Genomic DNA, 20,405 nt, shown 5'->3' with positions numbered 1-20,405 from the left:
AAACTAGTGATTTATAACACAAATCATCATGACATTAAAATAGATCATAATCGTGCACAGCAGTTGTTGACCAGATTTGATGAGATTAAAATGACTATTGAACTCATCAGTGATCTTGACTTTGAGCTTCACTTTTCATTTCATGTTTGTCTCTCATTTGAAATCTCACTTAAATTAATGTTTCTTTTAGACCTGATGGCCGTGAACGAGAAAGGAAAAATACGTGTAAATGTAAATCAAGTCTGAAGAATCTCATGAGGATCCGCAGCGGAGAGAAACTTTTTGCGGGAAGAGTTTCACTCGGGTTTCACTTTCATGTTCAGGAGCTGAAGAAGAGGCCGTAACACTTTTAACAGAGATGTGAATGTGATATTAATTTGAACTCGTTGTTTTTCAGAGATCTGTCTTATTAGTTTTAATTTTTATACTTTTTTTTGTACTTCAAGTTATGATTGATTAAACTCATTATAATTTTATCAACAGCTTGTTGTTTTTGTCCAATTTTATTGTCTGCTGATTCTTCTTGTTTCAGGAATAATTCCATAATTTTCAGTTCTGAAAGCCAAGTATTACGTTTGCTTCAGGGGCTTCCCAGCAAACACAGAACGTTCCCCTAACATTAGTTATTGGTTCCTGTCTTTTTATTGTTTTGGGAACTAAATCATAATGTTCTAGGAATGCTCTTTTTATTTATTTTTTTTGCAACAATAATATAATGTTCCCAGAAGGTTGCAGGATAGTTAGTTTTAACAACATTGACATTTTTAATATTAACATAGAAATAGTTACCATATATAGAACGTTACCCAATGGTTATTGTTTATATAAATATGTAAACTAACTTTCCAATTAAAACGCTGCAGATGTTTTTGTATAATGACCTGTACAGAGCTCTGAAGCTAGTTTATACAGCATTTAATACAATTTAGCAATTAGTTTGATTTAATTAGACTGAATGTGAAAAGCACAGAAATAATACATTCTTGGGTTTGTTTATATCTTCATTTACTGCACCTCTGCTCTGCACACACTTCTCCAACACGTGTTGTGGTACACACTGCAGTGTTTCCGGGATCTACGTCAGAACGCTGCCTCGTTATTGGCCAGTTCTGTGTCAGGATCACACGCATTGGCCGACGCTGGTCATGTGAGCAGCACAACGAATTCTGAGTCTGCGTTCTGACGTAGAACAACTTAAACAGCGTTGGAGAATGACGGAAGAGAAGAAATTAAAGAATAAAGCTATTTTGTTTTGTTTTTGCGCAAAAAATGTATTCTAGGCGCTTCATTAACCGCAGTCTGTGCCTCTTTGTCTCCGTCTCTGTTTGAAATCTGCAATTGCAGTTATTTGCGTAATTATCTTTACGAGTGTTGTGCATCAGCACGGATGAATAATGTCTGTGGATTGATGTGGACAGAGTGATGGTCATCCAGGAAAATAACCCACTGAGAATGGCATGTCAACTCAGTAGGAATTGTAATAATGGCAGTACAAAATGCCTCTCTTTCTCGTCATGATCCCAGTCCAGATGTGTTCGCTTGATGTTCGATGTTGGCACTCTGCCACTCACTTTATGCCAGTCGCTCGCTCCCAGACTCACAGATAACAGTCGCCTGAGCTCCTGTATGGTGGGACTAAATTCTTTACAGAAAGTAGTTAGCGCCTCAGCAAATTTCTCACCTGAGTCACTTGGTTTTCGGGCCATGGCTCGATTTATGTGTTTTTCAGCCCACGGTCTGGTTCCGGTGACGAGGCTCTTATCTCATTGCTAAAAAAATTTATCATCAGGCCCTACTGCCCTATACGCTTGTTCCCTTTGCATTCCTTTTCTCTCTCTCCGCTCTGCCTCCCCCAACCAGCAATCCTTTTTTCCTCTCTTACAATCCACACACACACGTCTCACACAACACCCCTTTTGTTCACTCCCTTCTTCCACCGACTCTTGCACCGCTGTCAGCCTAGTGACACTTAAGGTTCCCTCCTCCTCTTCTGATTGGCTAAGAGAACATTAAGTCTAAACAATAATTCATTTTTGATAGATAAGTGGGTATATCGTCGTTAATCAGAATAGTTGTCGCCCAATTCCAAGATTTAAGTCCGTGGTGACCTTCCAGGGTCCGAGAAAGATGTCTTCAAGTCTATATGTTGTATATCAAAAGTTCAAAACCTGCAACGAATATCAAACACACACACAGAACACTGATGAACAACAGTTCTCTTCAAGGCTGAAGAAGGCCTGAGCTCATTCTCAGAAGAGCAGTCCACCATAACAAGCTGATAAGACATTTCACTCCTCAGAAAGCAGGAACGATAATATCCCCCTTTACTCCCTAGAGAAATACACATGAGGATGTTCACTTAATGAAAAGCAGATGAAATGGTGTAGAAATTGACCCTCCAACTTATACAAGTCAACTCAGACTGATATATAGAGCAACACATGGGTACAGAGTCTCTCTCAGCGCTCTCTGAATCCCAAGAGAGTCATCATCAAAAGGCCCCTTGCATGTGAACACGACCCAAGGGCACACATTGATTCTCAGAATAGCAAGATATAAAGTCAGAATTATGTGAAATAAAGTCACAATTGCTTCTTATAAAGTCTAAGTGAATTTGTATTTAACCTTCCTACATTATTTGTTGAACCATGGTATTAATAAAAACTAGACAATAGGAAGAGATGAACTGTTGCTTCATTTATCCAATTTGTAAAAAGTGCTAATTTGGAATTCCACCATGGAAAAAGTGGGCCGGTCTTGGGCCTGAAACTCCCGGGCTGAAAAGTGGTCCCACTCCGGCCCTGGGTAAAGTCATCATCGTGTCACTGCAGCTGCCGTTAGAAAAAATGACGTTTGACAATTTCATCTGTCACACTTTATTAGTGTCTGTGTTATGTTGATAACTTGCAGATTTTAAATATTTTAATCAACATTTTTATAATTACATACCAAAATGTCCCCTGATCCTGAAATCATCATGATGGCAGCCTCCATTTTTAGAAAAGTCTGGATTTAGGCTCATTTGTCTGCTGTGTTACTGTCTTTCCTAGTAACACCACAGACTTTATAGTAACTCCACTGACAATATACAACCAGAAATGTTGTATTTTTAATAAAACACATAGGACATCCATAGTCATCTCTCTTGTCAGGTATGGCAAGATTAACTGCTGCTGAAAGGCAGTGTTTCAGTGTCTGCTCATTTTAGAACGAACCAAAATTTGACTTCAAATATTGTTAACACCATAGACATTGTAAAGAAGGACTTGCTATTTATGATCAGCCAATCAGCGGGTCACCGAGAGGACATCTGTTTGCGCTGACTGATAGGTTTCGTTTTGAGTTAGTAGTGAGAGAGAGTGACCACGGGCAGCACATCGTAGATATTTCTGAAGTGCATAGTTGTCGTCTGTGTCGCTATCTGTGCATGTGCGTTCAGAGACATGTGAGTACCCTGGTCTTAATATTTACATGTGTATTTTGGTGCCTTAGGTTTTTTATGAGTGTTGTCTATTCTGGGATACTCAGTTGAAATGCAGTATGTTAGCATAAAGTTCGCTAGTTACACTACTAGTGTGTTTATGTGTGTACTCACCTGACATTGTAGTTATTAGCTAATGTGTGCTATCTGGTATATTATTAGGTTATTTGATATAAGCAGCTAAAGTTACTTGAAGGGAAAGTTGTACTAATTAGCATTTATTAGCTTTACTTATTGCATCATATCAGCTGCAGCATACTGTACACTCACGAAGACAGATAATCATCTGCTGCTGTCAATAAATCCATTGAAGAGCATTAGAGCATTGGATTGCATTCTTACCGATGCACCAGTGGTCACATATACTCAACTAGCTACTGTTACAGTCCTAGCTATCAAGTCACCATTACAGACATATTTGGTTGTTTCACCAGTGTTTGATTAAAATGGTTTAAAAATCTAAATGTTATTAAGCTGCAATTGTAATAGATATATAATATTAAACTAATTTTAAATGCATAGAAATGCTTTATTAAAGGAAAAGATACTGCTAAATGTTTTACATTGAGCCTATAATGAGCCACGTGAGACATTAAATCAATACTAATAAAAATGAATAGTGTTTTACTCTTGGAACAATAGTGCTTTGTGGAGATCTTTATCTGATCATTTTCAGTTTCTGCGCATATAAAATGTTATTAATTTAATTGAGAAAACCACTTTTATGATCCCAGACTAAGGTTAGCCTACAATTTAAATTTCTGAATTGTTTTGAAATAAAGTTTTTAAAGAGTAATATAAAGTGATGTGTTTATTTCAAAGTGAATTTATTTTTTCAGATTACATGATTTGTCAGTGTATTTTACAGTTCTTTAAAGTAGGTAATGCAGAATAGGTGTTCATATTTCACTCTCTTAGTGTCCATGTTGTAACTCTGTGTCGGTCAGGGGTGCGTTTCCCGAAAGCATCGTTGGCCAACTATGGTCGCAAGTTCATCACAATGTCCATTGAACTCTATTGGTAACGACGGACCTTGCGACCATAGTTGGCCAACGATGCTTTCGGGAAACGCACCCCAGGGCCGTGCACATGGGGGTGGCCCGGTGGCTAGAGCCACCGCCCTTCTAATGCATAAGTTGATACTTGTTCAAAACAATCACTTTAGTAAAGTTTATACTATTTTTGGGGTTATTTTGATCAATTAAATAAATAATGTTTGTTCAATAAATATACTGTCATCAAAATTTACTTGAAAAATACAGAAACAAAATTATTTTAAAAACTAAAAGATTTTTGAGATCTTTGTATTTAAATCGCTACATAAGTTTAAAACATTTTTTAAAAAAACATAAAATATTAGATCAAATTAGAACAGAATCAACTTTGCCGCGATCAAGTCAAGGATCAGCCAAATTTTCAAGTCCATCATCAAAAGCGTTTATGAAAAAAAGTGCTGAGCTAAATTTGTGCCATGGAGTGGTCTAAAAGAGAATTAAGTCAAATGTGCATTTTACCCCGGTGTGACTTTATAACTGTTGTAACCTAATATCATTTCAATTTATACTGTAACTGTATAATATTAAATTAAATGGCTAATACTTCCATTTAAGATGAGGCAGCTCGGAGAGTTAGCGCCGCGTCGCGTCTATGACAACTCGAGGTATTGCACACCGGACGCGCATTTTGTCAGTTTATGGCCAGCAATATTGTTATGTTTAAGGATATTATGGAATTAAGATCATGTCTGTACTATGTTATGATTGTACTGTACAATTAAATACTATCATTTCTTAGTCTGCAGTCTGAACGCTTTACCTCAGAGCGTCCGTTAAGTGAATGAATTGAGAATATCAACTGAAAATCCGATAACATCAGCAATTTTCATTCAACCAGCTGATTTCTGTAAATGAATGTAAAACTAAATGTCTATTGCAGCACAGGGTGAAGTCTCAACACTACATTTAAGGCCTGTCTCATATAGACGCCTGTCTCAAATACAAGCCGGTGCAGTTCGGTGATTTGGGAAAATAAAAGCCCGGGCTATTATTTGAAGTTTTACGGTAAGTACATTGGTGTTGATTTCCGGATTTCAAATTTACTGTGTAGTGATTAATGTAATTATTATATGATCAAACTATATATTTAAATTAATTTGGACATTATACTGCTGTAATCTGTAGTGGTTGAGGAAGATGAGTGTCATTGTTTTGTGTTATTGATGTTTTATCCATGTCATAGTGTGAGAAATTACAGTATTGTCTTTCAATAGAGCAGTTTTATAGTCTTTTATCATGTATCCTGACTCAAATAATGTGTTTCTAACAGCAAACACTCAGAATAAAGTGAGATGATCTGCTGATGATCCTGAATGGCTTCTGGTGTCCCACTTTCACATGCGTATGAATGGAAGTCAGTGCAAGGAAAAGTCAAGGACATATAATCAATTTATAAAAATGCATTCTGCAAATGATCATAATAGCCATTTATTTGTTGCATAGAAGTGTCAGTTAGTATAAAAACGAACTCAGTAACTGATATATTTAAGATTTTGGGCAGATCAGTGAAGCTCCTCCCACATCAATTGCATCATCAGTGAAGCTCCTCCCACACCAGTCACATGGTCAGTGAAGCTCCTCCCACATCAATTCTCCAATAAATGCTGTAAATTCCCATCAGCTGCAAGTGAAGACGAGCATCAGAGCATCAGGAAGAGCTGAAATCTGCAAAGACTGAGTTTATTAAAGAGGACAGAGAGAACATGAGTGATCCAGAACCCTGCAGAATGAAACACACTGAAGATCCTGAAGAACAAAGAGGTTGGTGTTTATTCTTCATTCATTCATGATGCTGAAGAACATTCATGTTAGAAACATTCAAGCACTTCATCACTTTTAGATAAACAGTTAAACTATGAAATGGTACACAATGTTCTGGGTTTTTCTTCAACAAATGGTCAGTAAAGGGAGGTTTGAGACATTTTTTATATTGATTATCAACATCAGATCAAGCTAATACTATTTTAACTGATAAATAATCAATTTATAAAAAGGCAGCAAATTATCATAATATTTAAAACAGTTGTCTACTTTCTACTATTACTTTAGGGATCACTTTCATGTCACTTTCAATTTGTATTTCTTTCAGTGTATTATTCAGTGTACTGAATTGTACTTAATACATTTTTCTTTCATGTCAGACCTGATGGAAGAGAGCGAGGAGAGTGAAGAACTGAGTGAAGTGAAGGAGGAGAGTGAAGAACTGAGTGAAGTGAAGGAGGAACATCATGTCAAACCTGGAGAAAAACCTTTGAGTCGCTCAAAGACTAAAAAGACATTTTTAAAGAAAAGAAGAGCCAAGAAATCTTTCACCTGCACTCAGTGTGGAAAGAGTTACACAACCAAACAAAGTCTTGATGTTCACATGAGAGTTCACACCGGAGAGAAACCGTTTAAGTGTGATCAGTGCGGGAAAACATTTCTCTTTGCATTAAACCTGAAGAGACACCTGACAGTTCATACGAAGGAGAAGCCACATTCATGTTCTGTGTGTGGAAAGAGTTTTTCACTGCTGAAATATTTACATAGACATGAGAAAACTCACACTGGTGTGAGAGAGTACATGTGCTTTGAGTGTGAGAAGACTTTTACTACAGCAGACGGTTTAAAACTGCACCAGAGAATTCACACTGGAGAAAAACCTTACAAGTGTTCACACTGTGACAAGAGATTCAGTCACTCATCAACTCTGAAAAAACATGAGAGGATCCACACTGGAGAGAAACCGTACACGTGTGATCAGTGTGGAAAGAGTTTTGCTTTTAAAAGTACACTGAAGCAACACATGATGATCCACACTGGAGAGAAACCGTTTAATTGTGATAAATGTGGGAAAGATTTCAGTCGATCTTCACACCTTAAAGGACACATGAGGATCCACACCGGAGAGAAGCCGTTCTCGTGTGATCAATGTGGCAAAACATTTATCTGTGCATCAGACCTGAAGACACACCTGACAGTTCATACGAAGGAGAAACCGCATTCATGTTCTGTGTGTGGAAAGAGTTTTTCACAGCGGGGTAATTTACATAAACATGAGAAAACTCACACTGGTGTGAGAGAGTACATGTGCTTTGAGTGTGAGAAGACTTTTACTACAGCGGACGGTTTAAAACTGCACCAGAGAATTCACACTGGAGAAAAACCTTACAAGTGTTTACAGTGTGACAAGAGATTCATTCAGTCAGCAAATCTGAAATCACATGAGATAAACCACACTGGAGAAAAACCTTACAAGTGTTCACACTGCGACAGGAGATTCAGTCGATCATCACATCTGAGATCACATGAGAGGATCCACACTGGAGAAAAACCTTACAAGTGTTCACACTGCGACAGGAGATTCAGTCAGTCATCAGCTCTGAAATCACATGAGAGGCTCCACACTGGAGAAAAACCTTACAAGTGTTCACACTGCGACAGGAGATTCAGTCGATCATCACATCTGAGATCACATGAGAGGATCCACACTGGAGAAAAACCTTACAAGTGTTCACACTGCGACAAGAGATTCAGTCAGTCATCAAATCTGAAAACACATGAGAGGATCCACAGCAGAGAGAAACCGCACACGTGTGATCAGTGTGGAAAGAGTTTCTCTGTTAAAACTCACCTGAAGCGACACATGAAGATCCATTCAGTGGAGAAACCGCTTAAACACAGTCAGAGATCACAGAAGTAGTTTATTTTGCTGAGCAACAAAGTATATTCTGTGTAAGTTAGACACTGTAGCACAAAGCAGATGGTCAGCTCAGCCATTTGATTAAATTACTGGATCCTAATTTGCAAAAATATCTCTTTTCTTCTTGGACTAGGACACAAAGCTAATGGTGTCTGCCACTTGATTAAATTACTGGATTCTGATTCACAAACACAGCGCTTTTGGTCCTGGGTAAACAAAGAAGCGTCCTTTTGGACTGCTCGACTGAGGCATGTGACCAGCAAAGGCGCCTCTCTGGCTGAGACCCTCTTGGGATCTCCTCGGGGTCCCCAATGGCATTAGCCTGACTTCGTCAGACTTCGTACTTCCGCTCTATTTCATTTCGCTCCTGTACTCAGTCTGAGATAGCGACCTATCTCTCAGTTTTCCTCCGGCCTGAAAACAGCCGGGCCAATCAACGAACAGAGGGCGGGCTGAGAGCCGTGACGTATAGATGCTGATTGTACCGTGGATGCGTAGATTTACTTCACATAATCTGCAAAAGTCGTTCACAGCCATGTTCACTCCGGTATTTTGCTCGATGGTTTTGTTTTCGCATTTTGGTTCAGGCATGTAAAAGGGCGTGAGTTTAGCTCCTTCAAAACACGGGGCAACTGGGCAGTTCTTCGCCAGAGAGAGGTCCACTTCTTCACTACAAACTCCAACCGGAGGTTTTCTTTTGTTTTCTTTTTCTTTTATCTACCTCAGTTTGATACTTTGTCCTTCGTTCAGTGTATTCACGAACGAAACGAATTTAAGACTAATCATTTTTCGTACGTGCTGCCGCTGAGTTATCGCATCATCTACCTCCGCCCGGAAGAAACTTCGGACATGCGGCCTACGCATCATTTCAGACCAGCCGCACGAAAGGGGCCATATCAAAGCAAGTACAGTCTTAATTTCGCAATCTGAAAAGAAAATGCTGTTTTAAGGTTGTCTAGAACTCTTTAAAAGCCTTTGGGTCTCATTTGAAGCAACTGTTTGAACTGTTTGGTCCTTAGAAGAACATTCTCTCTCTCTCTCTTAGGGATGTCCCGATACAACTTTTTCACTTCCAATACGATACCGATGCCGCAGCTTTGGCTATTTGCTGATACCGATATCAATCCGATATTTTTATTTTATTCTTGAACTAATACTACTAATAATAAAATATATGGAAGCACTTTGCTCAATCAGCCACATTAAAACATCTCACTCAAATGGAGAACAAATACTTCTCCAGTATATAGTCCACAACAACAGCTGATAATGAAAGACTGCCACCCTTTATTCAAGATATGAGATATGTTTGGTAATTGTACCTGAATGAATTTAAAATGAATTTGCTATATTGCAGATCAATATATTTGTTTCCTTAAAATTGTAATTAACTTTAACGTTATTCTCATCTGAATTATAAATAATTTATTACTGTCTAGGACTTATCTCTGTTTTAGGACAAGAAATGAAAAACAATGCAATATAATGAATGTCCAAAAGATTAGATGGTTTTTGCTTTTAAACAGCGTGTGTGTGTGATTTTAGTTGGGTGACAGACAGTTGTAGGTTACAATTTGACAAGAGTTTACAGTTTGACAAAAGCACAGTGTTGTGTTTTACACAAATATAAGTTGGCTAAACACTTTTTGCAGTTTTAATGATGCCCTGTAAATGACGGAGTATGTTTTTATGTTTCCACTGTTCGATCGCGCCCGTGCCTCTCTCTCTCTCTCTGACACACACACACACACACACACACACACATTCCAGCATTGCAATCTCGACATCGCAGCCTGTTCATTTTGCTGCGTTCACACCAAACGTGAATAGAGCGTCAAATTCGCGTCTATCGCGTCTAGTTCGATGCTTGAACAGTTTGAATCCATTCTTGCATCCAAAGCGAATAGGACGCGCCGCGCACGTATAATGATAAAAGCGAGCGTTTGAAGCGAAATAGACGCTAAGGCTAAGGCGGGGCTACAGATTAGGTGTTCCTAAAGAACCCGTGCACCGAACCGTGACGCACGTACCGAACGTACATTCAATACGAATACATATACCGTTCCACCCCTAATAGGTATCGATCATAGGTATCGGATAATTTTTTTTCTCCCCTCCGATATCCGATCTAGCGTTCTGGGCTAGTATCGGCACGATACCAATGCCGTGGATCGGATCGGGACATCCCTTCTCTCTCTCTCTCTCTCTCTCTGTCTCTCTCTCTCTGTCTCTCCAATATTTCGTATTGCAATCATTTTGTGTTGTTCGTTTTGCTATCCATATTTACTCCTGCGTGATTTAAGTAGTCTATGTAATCCTTAGTTTGTTTTAATAAACTCCATAATCCTTTGGGTTGAATCTGTCTCATTTTTCCATAACTTGAAGTCCCTGGAAATAATGGTTTTAGCTACAAAGCTCTACTTGATAAAGTTCGCTGGACGGACAGATGATAACTGAATTTGAATTACATGAAAACTTGCCCTGATAATTGATATGATTTTACCGACCATTTATGAATAGTTACTACGAGCAATCGTGTTAATTATTCATATAAGGTGAGGTTTAGCCTATTCCCTATTTGGGATAATTTAATTTGTGTATACATGCGATATATATATTCATCATCTTATGAATATTACCCCTCATTTGAGTTAGTAATTCCCTAAACAAAGTCATTGTCGCTACAACACACATCACTCTATAGCCAAATCTCCCCTCTCCACCTTTAGCCGGTGTGTGGTGAGCACAGGACTATGGAATGATATTCCGGACATTATTCAAAAGAAATTGCAAATTGTTTTTGCAATTGCGTTTTCAAATTGTAGACGCATAAAATGTAACATAATCCAAACGCAAATGCAAATCGCTACAAATCGCTGCGAAAAGCGTTTGCATTTTCGTTTAAGCGAACGCACAGTGACTGCCAAATTTAAAATGGAAATGCAAATTCCGTTTGCAACTGTGTTTCCCATATCTAACGAGTCTTGACCCTGTCATATTTAAATAGCAATTTCAATTACCACGTCTGCTTTTTCACTTTCTCAGCGTCGCGTATGTAGCCAGCCAAAACACAAATGCAATCGCAATTCCCTTAGTATTTCCATTTCCGATGCCTTACACGGAAACCTGTCAATCAGTGTCAAGGGTGGGATTTTGCTATGGGGCGTGTTCGTGAGTTGGGACGTGACGTCACTCACAGTCGACGGTCAAGAGGCGATGCAGCAAGTTGACTCTTACTCAGAAGCCATTTCGTTTTGGATAAGTTAAATGAGTTTGTGGCCTTGACCAACATCAACATCAGTAATGTTGTCTTCGCCAACCTCAGTGAAGTAGCTAACAGGCTTTTTGTGAAGGACAAGACAACTAAAGGACCTGTGCGTACTTTACTGGACATACCACAAGAGATGAGTGTCGGTGCTAGGTCTCACCCCTTCAAATAAGTGCTCTCAATTTGCCAAATTCAATAAAAATGCTGTCTGTTGCTGTTAAACCTGTGGATGTGTGTGTGTGAGAATGTATATATACATTGTCAGAAAAGTGAACAAAACAATGAATACATCATCGCAATTACCAAGTCCATCTCATCTGGCATGTTATTAGAATTACTGATAATGTTTTAGAACTCATCTCTGTTTATATGACACATTAGCTACAGTTTCTGTTTTCATAGACGTTAAATGTAGGTTTTAAATCCTTCATGTTAATCTTCTATGAACAATGTAGATTAATGTAGAATAAACCAATGTATATTTTAGTCAGAATAATTGCTCTTCATCAACTTGAGGTCCTGGAGCTCGTTCTGTAAAGTTGAACAGAGACTCGCTCGCTCTCGGGACAAGCATTGAAGGAAAACGGAAATACACACATGACTTTCTTACATTTACTGATAAAGATATAACCATTAAATATAAGAATGTGCCTCAAAAGTCATTGAAATTACAATCATTTATTTCAATCTCTGCATTTAATAAACTACTAGGGAGTGTTTTTATCACAGCTTGTAAATGTTTTAAATGAATGTGTATGTGTGTGTTTTGTAATGTATGATTTTATTTCTGTCAAGCTGTTGGTGAAAATAAGAGCTTGTTCTTCAGTGATTTGCCTGGTTAAATAAAGGTTAATAAGTTACACAAAGGGAATACCGCATCAGAGTAAACATCACATGCATCTGAACGACGTGTTAAACTGTATGCTTAAGAGTTTATTTGAAGCGCTGAATATGAAGCATTTTCATGTTAAGGAAACCTTGGCTTGTCGTTTCAGCACTAGATGATTTATGTCAGTTTTGTTTGTTGTGTTGTTGTGGCTTCGACAAAACCTGATAATCTTAAGTTACATGATCAAGGTCACTATATTTTTCAACATGTGATTAGCCTTAGTACTTAGTTCAGAGTCTGAAATATTGATTATTCCTCTCTCATCATGTCTGTAAGAAATGAAACTTGTTTGTTTTCAGCAGAACTTCCAGAAAGCATCTGGAAGGAGAGGACAGAGAGAACGCCAGTGATCCAGAACCTGCAGAATGAAACATCATGATACTGAAGAACAAAGAGGTTGGTGTTTATTCTTGATTCCTCATTCATTCTTCATGATGAAGAACATGCTGATGCTCACCAGATTTACATTGTTTCATGACCAAACTAGTGTTTTATAACACAAATCATCTTCATGACATTAAAATAGATCATAATCGTGCACAGCAGTTGTTTGACCAGATTTGATGAGAATAAAATGACTATTGAACTCATCAGTGATCTTGACTTTGAGCTTCACTTTTCATTTCACGTTTGTCTCTGATTTGAAATCTCACTTGATTTAATGCTTCTTTTAGACCTGATGGACGTGAACGAGAAAGGAAAAATGTGTGTAAATGTAAATCAAGTCTGAAGAATCTCATGAGGATCCACAGCGGAGAGAAACTTTACATGTGATCAATGCAGGAAGAGTTTCACTCGGGCCTTCGTTCTGAAATCACTTCTGCCTTCTCATTCAGAAGAAGAGCACCAGAAAAATTACACTGGAAAAACACGTTCATGTTCAGGAGCTGAAGAAGAGGCCGTAACACTTTCAACAGAGACATGAATCTGATATTAATTTGAACTCATTCATTCATTGTTTTTCAGAGATCTGTCTCATTAGTTTAATTTTTTTTTAATTTTTTGTACTTCAAGTTATGATTGATTAAACTCATTATAATTTTATCAACAGCTTGTTGTTTTTGTCCAATTTTAATTTCTGCTGATTCTTCTTGCTTCAGGAATAACTCCATAATTTTCAATTCTGAAAGCCAAGTATTACGTTTGTTTCTGGGGCTTCCCTAGCCTGGCAAGCCAGACCTACATCAAGATGTTAGGTCTGGTAACTCACCATAGACGCGGTTTAATCCGAGGGGCGGGATAAACGGCTGTCTTTCAAATTCCCTCTGCACGCAATAGGACAGCGCTTAAACCAACCAGAGCGTTTTCCCAACAGCGGAGCTTAGTTGATAGATTCAACTTTTGCCATATCTGGCCGGCAAAACGACGAACACATCTTCCTTTTTTTAAGAATGACTTAAGTGCCGTTCTTTGCTCTTTTCTCAAAGAAAAGCTAAACTCCAAGTCCATCAGAGTCGCGGCCAAAGCCGATTCGAAAGACCGTTGTTCTCCATCAGCCGTCATTCTTTGTTTTCAAGTGGCAGCCGTCGCAACTCTGTCGTCATTATGTTAAGCCCGCCCCCGCCTACTCTATACACGACGTGATTGGCCTGACCCAATTTAGGTTTTTGCAGCTAGAAGGTCTATTGAGAGTTGCTAGACCCACCTGGCTGCAAAATACATTTTGCTGCCGCTAGGGTGCGTCTAGATTTCTAGGCTAGGGCTTCCCAGCAAACACAGAACGTTCCCCCAACGTTAGTTTTTGGTTCCTGTCTTTTTATTGTTTTGGGAACTAAATAATATTATTCTAGGAATGCTCTTTTTTATTTTTTTGCAACAATAATATAATGTTCCCAGAAGGTTGCAGGAGAGTTATTTTTAACAACATTGGCATTTTTAATATTAACATAGAAATAGTTACCAACTATAGAACGTTCCCCAATGGTTATTGTTTATATAAATATGTAAACTAACTTTCCAATTAAAACGCTGCAGATGTTTTTGTATAATGACCTGTACAGAGCTCTGAAACTAGTTTATGCAGCATTTAATAACATTTAGCAATTAGTTAAATCCAAGCGCATTACATTGTGAATGTGAAAAGCACAGAAATAATTAATTCTTGGGTTTGTTTATATAGGGTGACCATACGTCCTGTTTTACCCGGACATATCTGGCCAGGATTTCGAGATCGCCCAAAATGCTCGGGATTCGTCTTTTGCTTTCTACAGTCACCATTCATTATGTTTACATTATTACGTTATTTGACACTGACACGTACGTGCCAGCTTTGCAGGTCATGCATTCTGATTCACACGGATCCCGATCGAGACGAAAACACAGGAATTTTCTTAGCAATGCTTACACGCACATCAACCGATCACTTGTTTAGCGTTCATGTAAACACTACATTCAGATTAACCAATCGGAATTAATTCAGTACTACTGAATCAAAAGGTGTACATGTAAACAAAATGAATGGCGACGAGAAAGCAAAAGCCGAATCGCGGATATTTTGGGCGATCTCGAAATCCCGGCCGGACATGACCTGGAATATGGTCACCCTAGTTTATATCTTCATTTACTGCACCGCTGCTCTGCACACGCTTCTCCAACACGCGTTGTTGTACACAGTGCAGTGTTTCCGGGATCTACGTCAGAACGCTGCCTCGTTATTGGCCAGTTCTGCGTCAGGATCACACGATCACACTAAAAAATATTATAGTCTCTTCATAAACCGCAGTCTGTAAGTTTCGCCTCTTTGTCGCCATCTCCGTTTGGAATCTGCTATTGCAGTTATATGTGGAATTATCTTTACATGCGTTGTGCATCAGCACGGCTCCTCAGCACAGATGAATAATGTCTTGAGTTGTATGTGTGGACTGTCAGTCAATGCACCAGTGTGGATATTCACTGTACTTCAGAAATACAGATACGACCTTCAGGAATTATTTCCAAAATAAGAAGGAAAATGTCATCTGAACAAGTAACATGTCAGCCACTTTTGTTCTGATCAACTGATGATTTAATCTTACGAATTTAAAGTTAGCTCAGATCACGTCAAACAGTGTAAATTATTATCGTTATACTTTGTTCTCAAATTGTTAATGTTATCAACACTATGTGACTATATATATTTAAGGCTATAAATGATCCGCTACCTGCAGCATCCTCACACGCAAAATAGCCTACTAGCCGGGACTCCGTCTTTATGTATACAGACATGATGTAATGACGCAGAGACAAACCGCGGCAAGCTCGTATTTCCCGTGGAAACCTACCAGTACCACTCAAATTAGAACCCATTAAAAGCTCACAGCTGTGAATCAGGCTACGGTAAGGAGATGAAAATGTTGTAGAGGTGGGTCTAAAAGACAATATTCACCTGAGATTCAGACCCAGTCAGCAACCTAGTGCTACCAGATATGGGCCGGATCACACACTCACTCACTTACACACTCACTCACACACCTTTTCAGTGTTTTCAAGGATGCGGAGTGGGTGGGCCGTGTCATCCACGGCAGTAAGGGGGTGATACTGCGAACACAGAGACAAACCTCGGTTGATATGAGGGTTGCCTTGTGCCAGGCTGAGGAAGCTGTAAGTTTCATTGTGACACTAATGGCGCTTTTCCATTACCAGTACCAGCTCAACTCGACTCGGCTCGCTTTTTGCTTCGTTTTCCATTGCAGATAGTACCTCAACAATAGTACCTGGTCGTCATTGCGACGCCACAGGAACAGGACAATGGAGGAAATCGAGTGTATGCTGTTTTTGGATGTTTTTGTTGTTGTTTTTGCTGTTTTTCATTCAGGATACTTCGTCTGGCGTGTGCAGTGATGACACAGTGAATAGAGTGCACCTCTGCAGAAAGTCCCCTCCAGAAAAAGTGTCCAACTAACATATATACACACTTCCTTGTACCAAATATGGTAATGCATTCTATAGATTATTTTGAGGAATATTTTGTACCATGTGACTTTATTGAAATAGCATTCTCTGTTGCATCAGCCTTCCTTTAAGCCCCCAAAAGTCAGACCAAAGTCACTCACAGAGTAAATAATAGTGTACAAATGCAGCTAAATTACTTATTTTCTAAATAATAAAATCTTCAAACATCAGCCATCCTAACTATAATGATTCTCCTTTTGATAATGACATAGCACTGGTCCAGCTCTCCTCTTCTGTGACTTTCTGTGATTACATTAAGCCTGTGTGTCTGGCGGCGGCTGGTAGTGTGTTTTCTGCAGGTACAGAGAGCTGGGGCACTGGATGGAGAAAAGCTACAGTCTGAAGGTGAGTGAACATTCTTGAATCCTTGCTGTAAAAAATAGCCAAATTCTGACAGTAACATACCATTTTCCATTAAAACTGTGATACACCATAGAAAACAATGCAATCTGGGTAATATTTAATTTTCAAGAAATAGCAGGAATATACTCGTGTACGGCAAATATATGAAGCAAATATACAGCGTTCACACTCAGAGGCTGTGTTTCAAATCACACCCTATACCCTAATTCAATATTTCCTACATTAGTTCACTTATGTAGTCCACTTGAATGAAAAAAAGTAAATGAATTTAGAGAATAGGGACCTATACTGCAGCCAGCCACAAGGGGGCGATCAAAACATCTTAGCCTTATTATCCAGGACGTGTGTCGGACTAGAAATAGTCCTCAGATGCCATGTCCGTAATTTATAGCAAAACATCTAGCATTAATTCGATCTCAAACAGATTCATTAAAAGTAGTTATTACTCCACCACGTGCATGACATCATTAACCAACGTAGTTGAACGACCACTTTGCGTAGATTACAGTAAAGAACTACACAATTAACAGTGAATTATATTGCCAGTATTTACCATTAATTTATTAATTGCAGCACATGGCTGTAATTTTTGCACTCATTCTGGAGAGAGAGTGGAAAAGGGTGATGGGTTTACCAGGGTCTACCCACTCTCAGTACCCATTCCTAGTCTGAGAACACACGAGGGCATGATCCATGATGCAGAACTGGCCTCTGTAAATAACCCAGTCAATGGTGTTAAAGGACCAAGTCTTTTGACCACATTACAGTGTTTTGACATGGCAGAAAGTTTTGTTCCAGACTATTTACATAGTGTACTTCTTGGAGTAGTGCGCCAAATAACAGGCTTGTGGTTTGACAACAAAGTGCCAGAAGTAAACGTCAAAAATCCAAGTGTCTTGAAAGAGACAAACGTTTGAAACCAGTCCGGCCACCTAGCGAGATAACCCGTCTGCCACGATCTGTAAAAGAACGGCAAAAATGGAAAGGAAGTGAGTGGAGAACATTTCTTCTAATCTCTCCGTTTATTCTGATGGGTTTAATCCCAACACAGTATTTCCACCACTGGATGCTACTAGCCTTTGCTGTTTATCTGCTAACTAGTTCACATATTTCACATGTGAACATCGACAAGGCTCACATGGCTCTTTGTGAGTTTATACACCGAGTCTCTGAAAGCAAGAAGTGTCTGACAACATTCATCTCCTCACCCACTTAGCCGAAAGTGTCAGAAGACATGGACCTTTGTCATTGACATCAACATTCGTCTTTGAAGAACATAATGGTAGACTGCTTAAACTTTTCAATGGAACACAACATGTACCATTGCAAATAACTCAAAATCTAGCAAGACTAAATGAGCTAAAAATACCATCGAGTGTTTACATTGCAGAAGACTCCCTGGCACACGGATATGTTTCATCAGCACTTCGGGGTTATTCCTTGTGCAAAAACATTGCACAGGTCAGTAGCTGCAATTTTTTTGGTCATGGTCAGGTGAAGGAGCTACCAGTGTCTCAGCACATCCTACTACAGGATTCTGGAATTCATACAGAACAAAATCAAGCCACCTACTTTCAGAGGTTTGTTTGTGATGGGACACTCTACTCCACTGATCAGAATGACTCAAAATACTCCAGATGTATTTCCTTGGTAACCATTGGACAACAGGTTGCAAAAATTTAACACATCATTGTTGTTCAAACACAGGCCACCTCCAAACAACCAGTTTTTTACTGGTAAGGTTAACAAATCAAATTCAAGCCTTTCACAAAAAGCGAACAGAGTATGTTTGCATGGATTCTCACATACTCAATGTCACATTCTGTGCAGGCTACAAGGCAGTACTTCCATCTGAAGTAACAAACAAATGTATAGAAATTGTAAAAAGACCAGATGGGCTTGTCATTTTGCCCCTACCAAACACATAAGAAAGAATTAAAAAATAAGCAGAATCAGATTTACTGTAGTATCTCAATGTACTATGTGAGGAGGAGAAAATTAATGCTTTGAGAAAAGAATGTTTATGGTTGAATCATTAGTACAAATTTAGTAAAACTGCATTGTGTATGCTTACCCATCTATTAATTAGAATAACTCAATATAAATGTACTATATTTCTTGTATTAACTGCATGTTTTAATCTCAGAATGTGACAAATGAAATGTATATGTGTATAAAACATCCAAAATGCAATACAATTAAACATGAATTGAAAATCATGTGTACTCGCTTAATTACAATAATTAATAACGAGATTAACAAATAATCAGAATCAGATTTATTGTGACAATATCTCAATGTAAAATGTAAGGAGGAGAAAATTTATGCTTTGGGAAAATATTTTTTATCGTTGAATCCTTAGTAGGCTACAAATATAATAAAAAATATTGTGTATGTTTACCCATGAATTTTGAGAACTCCATAAACGTACACAAACCATTTGCATATTTTATGCGTTGGCTATATCCTAATTTGTGTGTTGTGGCTGATGTATTGATTTTATTTGAAAAATTGAATTGTCAGCAAGTATCCACAAAGTCACCAAGTCTCATGCCATTTAGATTAAGACAACTTTTATTAGTAGGCCTATTATTATTATTATTTAAGATAGAAGGGTTAATTTTGCATAGCAGTGGTCCATAGCTTTTCCTTGCTGTACAGTAGGCTAGTAGCGTTAGGTTTATAGGTTTATACATGCATTTCAGTACTTCATTATGTTGGAAAACTACAGTTGTACTTCATTTGACTGCAGATGTACTAACATGTAGCCTACTGTAGTTTTACTGCTGTCGTACTTCAATGTACTGCAGTTGTACTGTCATTATACTGTAAATCTATGGCTGTGCTTAACTATACTGCAGTTGTTTTTTGTAAGGGTTCACTCTCCAGTCCAGCGGGCGGCGGTAAGTCATGCGTTTGTTTTCAAGATGAGTTTACAGCTTGATCTCTGGTGTGTTATACATCGTGCTACTGGCTTCATACAAACTTGTAATGTACTTTTAGACCAGAAAGATTTTGAATCGGGTGAATACATGCCTGTCATATTCCCATCCGAGCAGGAATATGTGGAGTTGCTGTAACTGAACTGAGAAGATCGTGTTTGTTAAAAGAGGAGACTGAGGAGGACTCGAGTGAACCAGAACCCTGGAGAATAAAACACAAGGAACAAGCAGGTTGGTGTAGGGGACAAAAAAGTAAAGTAAAAAGTACATGTACTTATAGAAATATTTACTCAAAGTAAAAGTAAAAGTAATAATCTTAATAGTTACTTGAGTAAGTGTAAAAAAGTATCCAATGAAAAAACTACTCAAGTAGCGAGTTAAGCCTCTTGAGTGCCATCTGAAATTTTCTTCTAAAACAAGCATTTTTATCAGTAGTTTAGCATTAGTATTGTCTTTCAGTAGAGTTTTTTTACAGGCTTTTGTCATCTATCCTGACTCAAATAATGTGTTTCTAACAGCAAACACTCAGAATAAAGTGAGATGATCTGCTGATGATCCTGAATGGCTTGTTGAATGAGTGTTGATAGTCTGAGGCTCATCAATATTAACAGATCTGCTGAAAACACACTTTATTTCATGACAATAGTTCCTGTTTTCACCTCATTTATTATGCTGATGTCTTCAGATCTCCTGTGAATTGACACTTAAAGCTCATTTCATTGGTGTCAACAGATTGAGGGTATATGATGGTTATTAGGCTATATGTTTATGGGGCGCCGTTTGTAAAGCGGCTCA

The 20,405-nt window shown here is 38.4% G+C and overlaps 1 protein-coding gene across 5 annotated transcripts in view; it reads left to right on the top strand.

Moving 5' to 3' along the window:
• LOC311078667 (uncharacterized protein) overlaps positions 1–20,405 on the top strand; it is a 45,990-nt gene that overhangs the window by 6,961 nt on the left and 18,624 nt on the right. For 2 of the 5 annotated variants that reach the window (XM_084107626.1, XM_084107622.1), the window contains exon 1: positions 19,574–19,841. The gene's annotated coding sequence lies outside the window, so the exon portion shown is untranslated. Of the gene's footprint in view, positions 1–3,334; positions 3,446–6,026; positions 6,298–19,573; positions 19,842–20,405 lie in introns of those variants that run through there. The other 3 variants (XM_084107623.1, XM_084107625.1, XM_084107624.1) reach the window with 3 other exon arrangements.

The sequence above is a fragment of the Abramis brama genome (genome assembly GCF_963993115.1).
Source record: "Abramis brama genome assembly, chromosome: 1".
NCBI classification, from domain to species: domain Eukaryota; kingdom Metazoa; phylum Chordata; class Actinopteri; order Cypriniformes; family Leuciscidae; genus Abramis; species Abramis brama.
Note: the sequence above shows the minus strand (reverse complement) of the source record. Positions and strands in the feature narration are given on the sequence as shown.